The sequence below is a fragment of the Oncorhynchus keta genome, unplaced genomic scaffold (genome assembly GCF_023373465.1).
Source record: "Oncorhynchus keta strain PuntledgeMale-10-30-2019 unplaced genomic scaffold, Oket_V2 Un_contig_29804_pilon_pilon, whole genome shotgun sequence".
Lineage (NCBI taxonomy): Eukaryota > Metazoa > Chordata > Actinopteri > Salmoniformes > Salmonidae > Oncorhynchus > Oncorhynchus keta.
This window is the reverse complement of record NW_026286735.1, coordinates 18,647-31,687: the sequence shown is the minus strand read 5'-3', so window position 1 is coordinate 31,687 and position 13,041 is coordinate 18,647. Positions and strand designations below refer to the sequence as shown.

Below are 13,041 nucleotides of genomic sequence, written 5' to 3'. Positions count from 1 at the left end.
TGGCAGAACAGCAACATGGCCGACGCACTGATGTAAGATGCTTCGGAGGGGAGGGGGGAGGGCAGAACAGCAACATGGCCGACGCACTGATGTAAGATGCTTCGGAGGGGAGGGGGGAGGGCAGAACAGCAACATGGCCGACGCACTGATGTAAGATGCTTCGGAGGGGAGGGGGGAGGGCAGAACAGCAACATGGCCGACGCACTGATGTAAGATGCTTCGGAGGGGAGGGGGAGGGCAGAACAGCTTAACATGGCCGACCGCACTGATGTAAGATGCTTCGGAGGGAGGAGGAGGCAGAACAGCAACATGGCCGACGCACTGATGTAAGATGCTTCGGTAGGTGATAGATGTGATCACTGTCGGAGGGGGGAGGGGGGTGAACGGTATCCAGATTTTAATACAATAAATCGTTGTGCCATACTGGAGCGATACGGTATTACCGGGCATTGCGAATTAATGGAAAATAAAACTTTTTTTTTTTTTTTTAAATAGCCAAATTAGCGGTAGCAACACTAGTGGGGATTCTCATAGTGATGCCAACTCAAATGCTAACGAGACAAGCGTTTCAGCCTGTACAACACTCCCACCTGCCTACGCTGGCAGAACGGCAACATGCCTTACTGTCTGTAGGCTGGCCTGGTAGGTAGGGTTGAGCTGGATTGGGAAATTCCTGGTAAAACTTACCAGAAGTTTTGGGTTTTTCCATAAATTCTGGTTGGAGGATCGTATAGTCTGTAGGGGAGAACCTCTGGCCTACTCATTAGTCAGGACACTGTAGCTCAAAAAACATTTTCAACGAAAACAATCGTTTCTATTGGACAAATTGGTTTTGTTTGGTTCCTAGACGCTTGTTGGGCCCAAGACGCTTGTTGGGTCCAAGACGCTTGTTGGTCCCAAGACGCTTGTTGGTCCCAAGACGCTTGTTGGTCCCAAGACGCCTGTTGGGCCCAAGACGCTTGTTGGGCCCAAGGCGCCTGTTGGGCCCAAGGCGCCTGTTGGTCCCAAGATGTTGGTCCCAAGGCTTGTTGGTCCCAAGACGCCTGTTGGGCCCAAGACGCCTGCTGGGCCCAAGACGCTTGTTGGTCCCAAGACGCCTGTTGGGTCCAAGACGCTTGTTGGGCCCAAGACGCTTGTTGGGCCAAGACGCCTGTTAGGCCCAAGGCGCTGTGGGCCCAAGACGCTTGTTGGGCCCAGGCCTGTTGGGCCCAAGACGCCTGTTGGGCCCCAAGACGCCTGCTGGTCCCAAGACGCCTGTTGGGTCCAAGACGCTGTTGGGCCCAAGGCGCCTGTTGGGCCCAAGACGCCTGTTGGGCCCAAGGCGCCTGTTGGGCCCAAGGCGCCTGCTGGGCCCAAGACGCCTGTCGGGCCCAAGACGCCTGTTGGGCCCAAGGGGCCTGTTGGGCCCCAAGGCGCCTGTTGGGCCCAAGACGCCCTGTTGGGCCCAAGACGCCTGTTGGGCCCAGGCGCCTGTTGGGCCCAAGGCGCCTGTTGGGCCCAAGACGCCTGTTGGGCCCAAGACGCCTGTTGGGCCCAAGGCATGTTGGGCCCAAGGCGCCTGTTGGGCCCAAGACACTTGTTGGGCCCAAGGCGCCTGTTGGGCCCAAGACGCCTGCTGGGCCCAAGACGCCTGTTGGGCCCAAGGCGCCTGTTGGGCCCAAGGCGCCTGTTGGGCCCAAGACGCTTGTTGGGCCCAAGGGCCAAGCCCTGTTGGCCCAAGGCGCCTGTTGGGCCCAAGGCGCCTGTTGGGCCCAAGACGCCTGCTGGGCCCAAGACGCCTGCTGGGCCCAAGGCGCCTGCTGGGGGCCCCAAGGCCTGTTGGGCCCAAGGCGCCTGCTGGGCCCAAGGCGCTGTTGGGCCCAAGACGCCTGTTGGGCCCAAGACGCCTGTTGGGCCCAAGGCGCCTGTTGGGCCCAAGGCGCCTGTTGGGCCCAAGACGCTGTTGGGCCCAAACCGTTGGAAACAAACAAACGCTCGATCTCTTTCTGCAGATGCAGAAGTGTGACATCGGAGGATGCGGTGGACTGATACAAAACAGATATCTCACGTTTATAAACGGACAGATTTTTATGAGGATTTTTTATTATTATTATTATTATGCTAATTAGATCTAAGGGTTAATAGCCTCAAAGCTAGAAACAAACACTTACAGTAGCGTGTAGAAACTATGGGTGATCCCAGCGGGAATCCAACCCGCAACCCTGGTGTTACAAGTGCCATGTTCTACCAACTGAGCCAAACAGAACAATTTGATAGGGGCGATCGCTTTAGAAAATGGAGTCTCTTTAGGAGGGGTGGACTCCCAATTTCCTCATGGAACCCTGTTGTGTTCCTGTTGGAACCATGTTTGAACCATGTTCGAAACGTTTCTGAAACAGGACTTCAGATTCAGAACAGTCCTGAAGCTGAAACCAGTCCTGAAGCTGAAACCTGACCTGAAGCTGAAACCTGACCTGAAGCTGAAACCTGACCTGAAACCTGACCTGAAGCTGATACCTGAAGTGGCAAAACTCAGGATGTCCTACTTATTCACCTTTGATTACGGTAATCTTCGAGGTTGGGATTTCTGGAAAACCTGATAATTAGGGAATTGTGCAACGCTAAACCTGGAGCTTGGCTTGGAGAGGAGAACAGGGATGTAAAGGAGAGAGGGGCCTTACAAACAGATGGACCAGGCTCCACTCTTAGCCTTACAAACAGATTTGGGACCAGGCTAAGAGGGGACCACTTTCTGTTATGGTCCTTTACAAACAGATTTTGGACCAGGCTAAGAGTGGACTACATCCTGTCATGATCTGGGACCATTTTTTATATGGAGTTGCCTTTTCATTGGTGCACCTTTTTGAATGAAACACCCTATTCCCTATATAGTGCACTACTCTTGACCAGGGCCCATAGGGGTAGTAGTTCACTATATACAGGGCATTTGGAAAGTATTCAGACCCCTTGATGTTTAACACACTTTGTTTCATTACAGCCATATTCGAAAATGGATTAAAAAAAAATAATGTTCCTCATCAATCTACATACAATACACCATAGTGACATCACAATACCCCATAGTGACATCACAATACCCCATAGTGACACCACAATACCCCATAGTGACATCACAAGACCCCATAGTAACATCACAAAACCCCATAGTGACATCATATTACCCCACAGTGATGTCATCACAATACCTCACAGTGACATCACAATACCCCATAGTGTGACATTTTGGGGGTACTGTGATGTCAAAACCCCATAGTGACATTATGGGGTACTGTGATGTCATATTACCCTGTGATGTCATTATGGGGTATTGTGATGTCATTATGTGATGTCATTATGGGGTACTGTGATGGGGTATTGTGATGTCATTATGGGGTATTATATGATGTCATGTGATGTCAGGGGTACTGTGATGTCATTATGGGGTGTCTGTGATGTCATTATGGTATTGTGATGTCATTATGTATTGTGATGTCATTATGGGGTTCTGTGATGTCATTATGTGGTTCTGTGATGTGTTGTGATGTCATTATGGGGTGTTGTGATGTCATTATGGGGTATTGTGATTTTGGGGTCATGTATGGGGGTATTGTGATGTCATTATGGGGTATTGTGATGTGTGTCATTATGGGGTACTGTGATGTCATTTTGGGGTACTGTGATGTCATTATGGGGTATTGTGATGTCATTATGGGGTACTGTGATGTCATTATGGGGTACTGTGATGTCATTATGGGGGTATTGTGATGTCATTATGGGGTATTGTGATGTCATTATGGGGTGATGTCATATGGGGTATTGTGATGTCATTATGGGGTATTGTGATGTCATTATGGGGTATTGTGATGTCATTCTGGGGTATTGTGATGTCATATGGGGTATTGTGATGTCATTATGGGGTATTGTGATGTCAGATTGATGAGAGGAGAAAAAAACAATTGAATCCATGTTAGAACAAGGCTGTAACGTAACAAAATGTGTAAAGTCCAGGGTCTGAATACTTTCCCGAAGGTGCTGTAGGTTATAGTGTGACCTTTTATCCCCGTCTCCTCACAGGACAATACATTAGAAATGTACATATTTCACATTTATGTGGCTCTTAACACTTTCCTCTGCAAGGGGACATCAAATGAAACCATTGCCTTTTTTATATAACTAGAGCCTGGCGTGTCTCCTGGTCAGGTCACATGATCAGGGATAACTCTGGGGCCCCCAGTTAACTATAACACAGTGTTGTTAGTGACTAGATGTCGTGGAACAGTTTGGTACAGTATCTGTGCTTCTTTAAATGTTTTTTTTTTAAATCGATACATTTAACAGTCTTTTAGACAATAGTTTATTTTATTTTTTAAATGACCTTAACGCCGTTGAAAGAAAAAAAAAAAGAAGAGCTTTGACTGCTAATAAGAAGGTTGGACTGCTGTGCTTCTGTGTTTCCATGGCGACGTGTTGGCCCAGTGTCTTTCTGTGTTTCCATGGCGGCGTGTTGGCCCAATGTCTTTCTGTGTTTCCATGGCGACGTGTTGGCCAGTGTCTTTCTGTGTTTCCATGGCGGCGTGTTGGCCCAGTGTCTTTCTGTGTTTCCATTGTGTTGTAGTTGACGACGTGTGGTGGCCCTGTGTCTTTCTGTGTTTCCATGGCAACGTGCTGGCCCTTCAGGCGTCGGTTGCCGTAACGTTTACTGTACTGAGTTGTGTACTAGTTGACTGACTGATTGACTGACTGGTCAGAGAACAGCCTGGCTGTTTGAGACTTGCTTAGTGTGGATTGGTTGCCAGGCAACTCAGTGGGCACCTTCAGGCCGTCGGTCTTCACACTGATACTCAGTCTGTGTTACTCAGTCTGTCTAGTCTGTCACAAAACTTTAAAAGGTTTTTGCCCAGGAAGATCCTATGACCAGTATCTATCTATCCTACTAACTGACCAGTATCTATCTATCCTACTAACTGACCAGTATCTATCTATCCTACTAACTGACCAGTATCTATCTATCCTACTGTCTCTAACTGACCAGTATCTATCCTACTGTCTCTAACTGACCAGTATCTATCTATCCTACTGTCTCTAACTGACCAGTATCTATCTATCCTACTGTCTCTAACTGACCAGTATCTATCTATCCTACTGTCTCTAACTGACCAGTATCTATCTATCCTACTGTCTCTAACTGACCAGTATCTATCTATCCTACTGTCTCTAACTGACCAGTATCTATCTATCCTACTGTCTCTAACTGACCAGTATCTATCTATCCTACTGTCTCTAACTGACCAGTATCTATCCTACTGTCTCTAACTGACCAGTATCTATCTATCCTACTGTCTCTAACTGACCAGTATCTATCTATCCTACTGTCTCTAACTGACCAGTATCTATCTATCCTACTGTCTCTAACTGACCAGTATCTATCCTACTGTCTCTAACTGACCAGTATCTATCTATCCTACTGTCTCTAACTGACCAGTATCTATCCTACTGTCTCTAACTGACCAGTATCTATCCTACTGTCTCTAACTGACCAGTATCTATCTATCCTACTGTCTCTAACTGACCAGTATCTATCTATCCTACTGTCTCTAACTGACCAGTATCTATCTATCCTACTGTCTCTAACTGACCAGTATCTATCTATCCTACTGTCTCTAACTGACCAGTATCTATCTATCCTACTGTCTCTACTGACCAGTATCTATCTATCCTACTGTCTATCTACTGTCTCTAACTGACCAGTATCTATCCTACTGTCTCTAACTGACCAGTATCTATCTATCCTACTGTCTCTAACTGACCAGTATCTATCTATCCTACTGTCTCTAACTGACCAGTATCTATCTATCCTACTGTCTCTAACTGACCAGTATCTATCTATCCTACTGTCTCTAACTGACCAGTATCTATCTATCCTACTGTCTCTAACTGACCAGTATCTATCCTACTGTCTCTAACTGACCAGTATCTATCTATCCTGTCTCTAACTGACCAGTATCTATCTATCCTACTGTCTCTAACTGACCAGTATCTATCCTACTGTCTCTAACTGACCAGTATCTATCCTACTGTCTCTAACTGACCAGTATCTATCCTACTGTCTCTAACTGACCAGTATCTATCTATCCTACTGTCTCTAACTGACCAGTATCTATCTATCCTACTGTCTCTAACTGACCAGTATCTATCTATCCTACTGTCTCTAACTGACCAGTATCTATCTATCCTACTGTCTCTAACTGACCAGTATCTATCTATCCTACTGTCTCTAACTGACCAGTATCTATCCTACTGTCTCTAATCTGACCAGTATCTATCTGTCCTACTGTCTCTAACTGACTATCAGTCTCTGGCTCTATCTATCCTACTGTCTCTAACTGACCAGTATCTATCTATCCTGCTGTCTCTAACTGACCAGTATCTATCTATCCTACTGTCTCTAACTGACCAGTATCTATCCTACTGTCTCTAACTGACCAGTATCTATCCTACTGTCTCTAACTGACCAGTATCCCGTATCTATCCTACTGTCTCTAACTGACCAGTATCTATCTATCCTACTGTCTCTAACTGACCAGTATCTATCTATCCTACTGTCTCTAACTTTACCAGTATCTATCTATCTGTGTCTCTACTAACTGACCAGTATCTATCTATCCTACTGTCTCTAACTGACCAGTATCTATCTATCCTACTGTCTCTAACTGACCAGTATCTATCTATCCTACTGTCTCTAACTGACCAGTATCTATCTATCCTACTGTCTCTAACTGACCAGTATCTATCTATCCTACTGTCTCTAACTGACCAGTATCTATCTATCCTACTGTCCAGTATCTGACCAGTATCTATCTATCCTACTGTCTCTAACTGACCAGTATCTATCCCTACTGTCTCTAACTGACCAGTATCTATCCTACTGTCTCTAACTGACCAGTATCTATCCTACTGTCTCTAACTGACCAGTATCTATCTATCCTACTGTCTCTAACTGTATCTATCTATCTACTGTCTCTAACTGACCAGTATCTATCTATCTGTCTGTCTGACCAGTATCTATCTATCCCTGTCTCAGTATCTATCTATCCTACTGTCTCTAACTGACCAGTATCTATCTATCCTACTGTCTCTAACTGACCAGTATCTATCTATCCTACTGTCTCTAACTGACCAGTATCTATCTATCCTACTGTCTCTAACTGACCAGTATCTATCCTACTGTCTCTACTAACTGACCAGTATCTATCTATCCTACTGTCTCTAACCAGTATCCTATCTATCCTACTGTCTCTAACTGACCAGTATCTATCTATCCTACTGTCTCTAACTGACCAGTATCTATCTATCCTACTAACTGTCTCTAACTGACCAGTATCTATCTATCCTACTGTCTCTAACTGACCAGTATCTATCTATCCTACTGTCTCTAACTGACCAGTATCTATCTATCCTACTGTCTCTAACTGACCAGTATCTATCTATCCTGCTGTCTCTAACTGACCAGTATCTATCTATCCTACTGTCTCTAACTGACCAGTATCTATCTATCCTACTGTCTCTAACTGACCAGTATCTATCTATCCTACTGTCTCTAACTGACCAGTATCTATCTATCCTGTCTGTCTAACTGACCAGTATCTATCTATCCTACTGTGTCTCTAACTGACCAGTATCTATCTATCCTACTGTCTCTAACTGACCAGTATCTATCCTACTGTCTCTAACTGACCAGTATCTATCCTACTGTCTCTAACTGACCAGTATCTATCTATCCTACTGTCTCTAACTGACCTGCTAGTATCTATCTATCCTACTGTCTCTAACTGACCAGTATCCATCCTATGTCTCTAACTGACCAGTATCTATCCTACTGTCTCTAACTGACCAGTATCTATCTATCCTACTGTCTCTAACTGACCAGTATCTATCTATCTACTGTCTCTAACTGACCAGTATCTATCTATCCTACTGTCTCTAACTGACCAGTATCTATCTATCCTACTGTCTCTAACTGACCAGTATCTATCTATCCTACTGTCTCTAACTGACCAGTATCTATCTATCCTACTGTCTCTAACTGACCAGTATCTATCTATCCTACTGTCTCTAACTGACCAGTATCTATCTATCCTACTGTCTCTAACTGACCAGTATCTATCTATCCTACTGTCTCTAACTGACCAGTATCTATCTATCCTACTGTCTCTAACTGACCAGTATCTATCTATCCTACTGTCTCTAACTGACCAGTATCTATCTATCCTACTGTCTCTAACTGACCAGTATCTATCTATCCTACTGTCTCTAACTGACCAGTATCTATCTATCCTACTGTCTCTAACTGACCAGTATCTATCTATCCTACTGTCTCTAACTGACCAGTATCTATCTATCCTACTGTCTCTAACTGACCAGTATCTATCTATCCTACTAACTGACCAGTATCTATCTATCCTACTACCTGACCAGTATCTATCTATCCTACTAACTGACCAGTATCTATCTATCCTACTAACTGACCAGTATCTATCTATCCTACTGTCTCTAACTGACCAGTATCTATCTATCCTACTGTCTCTAACTGACCAGTATCTATCTATCCTACTGTCTCTAACTGACCAGTATCTATCTATCCTACTGTCTCTAACTGACCAGTATCTATCTATCCTACTGTCTCTAACTGACCAGTATCTATCTATCCTACTGTCTCTAACTGACCAGTATCTATCTATCCTACTGTCTCTAACTGACCAGTATCTATCTATCCTACTGTCTCTAACTGACCAGTATCTATCTATCCTACTGTCTCTAACTGACCAGTATCTATCTATCCTACTGTCTCTAACTGACCAGTATCTATCTATCCTACTGTCTCTAACTGACCAGTATCTATCTATCCTACTGTCTCTAACTGACCAGTATCTATCTATCCTACTGTCTCTAACTGACCAGTATCTATCTATCCTACTGTCTCTAACTGACCAGTATCTATCTATCCTACTGTCTCTAACTGACCAGTATCTATCTATCCTACTGTCTCTAACTGACCACTATCTATCCTACTGTCTCTAACCCAGTATCTATCTATCCTACTTTCTCTAACTGACCAGTATCTATCCTACTGTCTCTAACTGACCAGTATCTATCCTACTGTCTCTAACTGACCAGTATCTATCCTACTGTCTCTAACTGACCAGTATCTATCTATCCTACTGTCTCTAACTGACCAGTATCTATCTATCCTACTGTCTCTAACTGACCAGTATCTATCCTACTGTCTCTAACTGACCAGTATCTATCCTACTGTCTCTAACTGACCAGTATCTATCTATCCTACTGTCTCTAACTGACCAGTATCTATCTATCCTACTGTCTCTAACTGACCAGTATCTATCTATCCTACTGTCTCTAACTGACCAGTATCTATCCTACTGTCTCTAACTGACCAGTATCTATCTATCCTACTGTCTCTAACTGACCAGTATCTATCTATCCTACTGTCTCTAACTGACCAGTATCTATCTATCCTACTGTCTCTAACTGACCAGTATCTATCTATCCTACTGTCTCTAACTGACCAGTATCTATCTATCTATCCTACTGTCTCTAACTGACCAGTATCTATCTATCCTACTGTCTCTAACTGACCAGTATCTATCTATCCTACTGTCTCTAACTGACCAGTATCTATCTATCCTACTGTCTCTAACTGACCAGTATCTATCTATCCTACTGTCTCTAACTGACCAGTATCTATCTATCCTACTGTCTCTAACTGACCAGTATCTATCTATCCTACTGTCTCTAACTGACCAGTATCTATCCTACTGTCTCTAACTGACCAGTATCTATCTATCCTACTGTCTCTAACTGACCAGTATCTATCTATCCTACTGTCTCTAACTGACCAGTATCTATCTATCCTACTGTCTCTAACTGACCAGTATCTATCCTACTGTCTCTAACTGACCAGTATCTATCTATCCTACTGTCTCTAACTGACCAGTATCTATCCTATGTCTCTAACTGACCAGTATCTATCTGACCAGTAACTGACTATCTATCCTACTGTCTCTAACTGACCAGTATCTATCTATCCTACTGTCTCTAACTGACCAGTATCTATCTATCCTACTGTCTCTAACTGACCAGTATCTATCTCCTACTGTCTCTAACTGACCAGTATCTATCTATCCTACTGTCTCTAACTGACCAGTATCTATCTATACTGTCTCTAACTGACCAGTATCTATCCTACTGTCTCTAACTGACCAGTATCTATCTATCCTACTGTCTCTAACTGACCAGTATCTATCTATCCTACTGTCTCTAACTGACCAGTATCTATCTATCCTACTGTCTCTAACTGACCAGTATCTATCTATCCTACTGTCTCTAACTGACCAGTATCTATCTATCCTACTGTCTCTAACCGACCAGTATCTATCCTACTGTCTCTAACTGACCAGTATCTATCTATCCTACTGTCTCTAACTGACCAGTATCTATCCTACTGTCTCTAACTGACCAGTATCTATCCTACTGTCTCTAACTGACCAGTATCTATCTATCCTACTGTCTCTAACTGACCAGTATCTATCCTACTGTCTCTAACTGACCAGTATCTATCCTACTGTCTCTAACTGACCAGTATCTATCTATCCTACTGTCTCTAACTGACCAGTATCTATCTATCCTACTGTCTCTAACTGACCAGTATCTATCCTACTGTCTCTAACTGACCAGTATCTATCCTACTGTCTCTAACTGACCAGTATCTATCCTACTGTCTCTAACTGACCAGTATCTATCCTACTGTCTCTAACTGACCAGTATCTATCTATCCTACTGTCTCTAACTGACCAGTATCTATCCTACTGTCTCTAACTGACCAGTATCTATCTATCCTACTGTCTCTAACTGACCAGTATCTATCCTACTGTCTCTAACTGACCAGTATCTATCTATCCTACTGTCTCTAACTGACCAGTATCTATCCTACTGTCTCTAACTGACCAGTATCTATCTATCCTACTGTCTCTAACTGACCAGTATCTATCTATCCTACTGTCTCTAACTGACCAGTATCTATCTATCCTACTGTCTCTAACTGACCAGTATCTATCTATCCTACTGTCTCTAACTGACCAGTATCTATCTATCTCTCTAACTGACTACTGTCTCTAACTGACCAGTATCTATCTATCTACTGTCTCTAACTGACCAGTATCTATCTATCCTACTGTCTCTAACTGACCAGTATCTATCTATCCTACTGTCTCTAACTGACCAGTATCTATCTATCCTACTGTCTCTAACTGACCAGTATCTATCTATCCTACTGTCTCTAACTGACCAGTATCTATCTATCCTACTGTCTCTAACTGACCAGTATCTATCTATCCTACTGTCTCTAACTGACCAGTATCTATCCTACTGTCTCTAACTGACCAGTATCTATCTATCCTACTGTCTCTAACTGACCAGTATCTATCTATCCTACTGTCTCTAACTGACCAGTATCTATCTATCCTACTGTCTCTAACTGACCAGTATCTATCTATCCTACTGTCTCTAACTGACCAGTATCTATCTATCCTACTGTCTCTAACTGACCAGTATCTATCTATCCTACTGTCTCTAACTGACCAGTATCTATCTATCCTACTGTCTCTAACTGACCAGTATCTATCTATCCTACTGTCTCTAACTGACCAGTATCTATCTATCCTACTGTCTCTAACTGACCAGTATCTATCTATCCTACTGTCTCTAACTGACCAGTATCTATCTATCCTACTGTCTCTAACTGACCAGTATCTATCTATCCTACTGTCTCTAACTGACCAGTATCTATCTATCCTACTGTCCAGTATCTATCTATCCTACTGTCTCTAACTGACCAGTATCTATCTATCTCTAACTGTCCAGTCTATCTATCCTACTGTCCAGTGATCAGTATCTATCCTACTGTCTCTAACTGACCAGTATCTATCTATCCTACTGTCTCTAACTGACCAGTATCTATCTATCCTACTGTCTCTAACTGACCAGTATCTATCTATCCTACTGTCTCTAACTGACCAGTATCTATCTATCCTACTGTCTCTAACTGACCAGTATCTATCTATCCTACTGTCTCTAACTGACCAGTATCTATCTATCCTATCCTAACTGACCAGTCTATCCTACTAAACTGACCAGTATCTATCCTACTGTCTCTAACTGACCAGTATCTATCTATCCTACTGTCTCTAACTGACCAGTATCTATCTATCCTACTGTCTCTAACTGACCAGTATCTATCTATCCTACTGTCTCTAACTGACCAGTATCTATCCTACTGTCTCTAACTGACCAGTATCTATCTATCCTACTGTCTCTAACTGACCAGTATCTATCCTATCCTGTCTCTAACTGACCAGTATCTATCTATCCTACTGTCTCTAACTGACCAGTATCTATCTACTGTCTCTACTGACTATCTATCTGACCAGTCTCTAACTATCCTACTGTCTCTAACTGACCAGTATCTATCTATCCTACTGTCTCTAACTGACCAGTATCTATCTATCTCTAACTGTCTATCTATCCTACTGACCAGTATCTATCCTACTGTCTCTAACTGACCAGTATCTATCTATCCTACTGTCTCTAACTGACCAGTATCTATCTATCCTAACTGTCTCCTAACTCTAACTGACCAGTATCTATCCTACTGTCTCTAACTGACCAGTATCTATCCTACTGTCTCTAACTGACCAGTATCTATCCTACTGTCTCTAACTGACCAGTATCTATCCTACTGTCTCTAACTGACCAGTATCTATCTATCCTACTGTCTCTAACTGACCAGTATCTATCTATCCTACTGTCTCTAACTGACCAGTATCTATCTATCCTACTGTCTCTAACTGACCAGTATCTATCTATCCTACTGTCTCTAACTGACCAGTATCTATCCTACTGTCTCTAACTGACCAGTATCTATCCTACTGTCTCTAACTGACCAGTATCTATCTATCCTACTGTCTCTAACTGACCAGTATCTATCTA

The 13,041-nt window shown here is 43.4% G+C and overlaps 1 long non-coding RNA gene across 5 annotated transcripts; it reads right to left on the bottom strand.

Moving 5' to 3' along the window:
- Positions 1-5,707: 5,707 nt before the first annotated feature.
- Positions 5,708-9,563, bottom strand: LOC127923443 (uncharacterized). 5 transcript variants are annotated; one of them, XR_008114395.1, is made up of 3 exons: positions 9,079-9,562; positions 8,351-8,439; positions 5,708-5,966 (listed from the first exon to the last, which is right to left on the bottom strand). It is a non-coding gene; the product is annotated as an uncharacterized LOC127923443 (long non-coding RNA). The 5 variants fall into 5 exon arrangements; XR_008114393.1 differs by lacking the exon at positions 5,708-5,966 and adding an exon at positions 5,973-6,287 and having other exon boundaries at positions 8,394-8,439; positions 9,079-9,563; XR_008114396.1 differs by lacking the exon at positions 5,708-5,966 and adding an exon at positions 5,973-6,178 and having other exon boundaries at positions 8,384-8,439.
- Between the last annotated feature and the right edge of the window lie 3,478 nt (positions 9,564-13,041).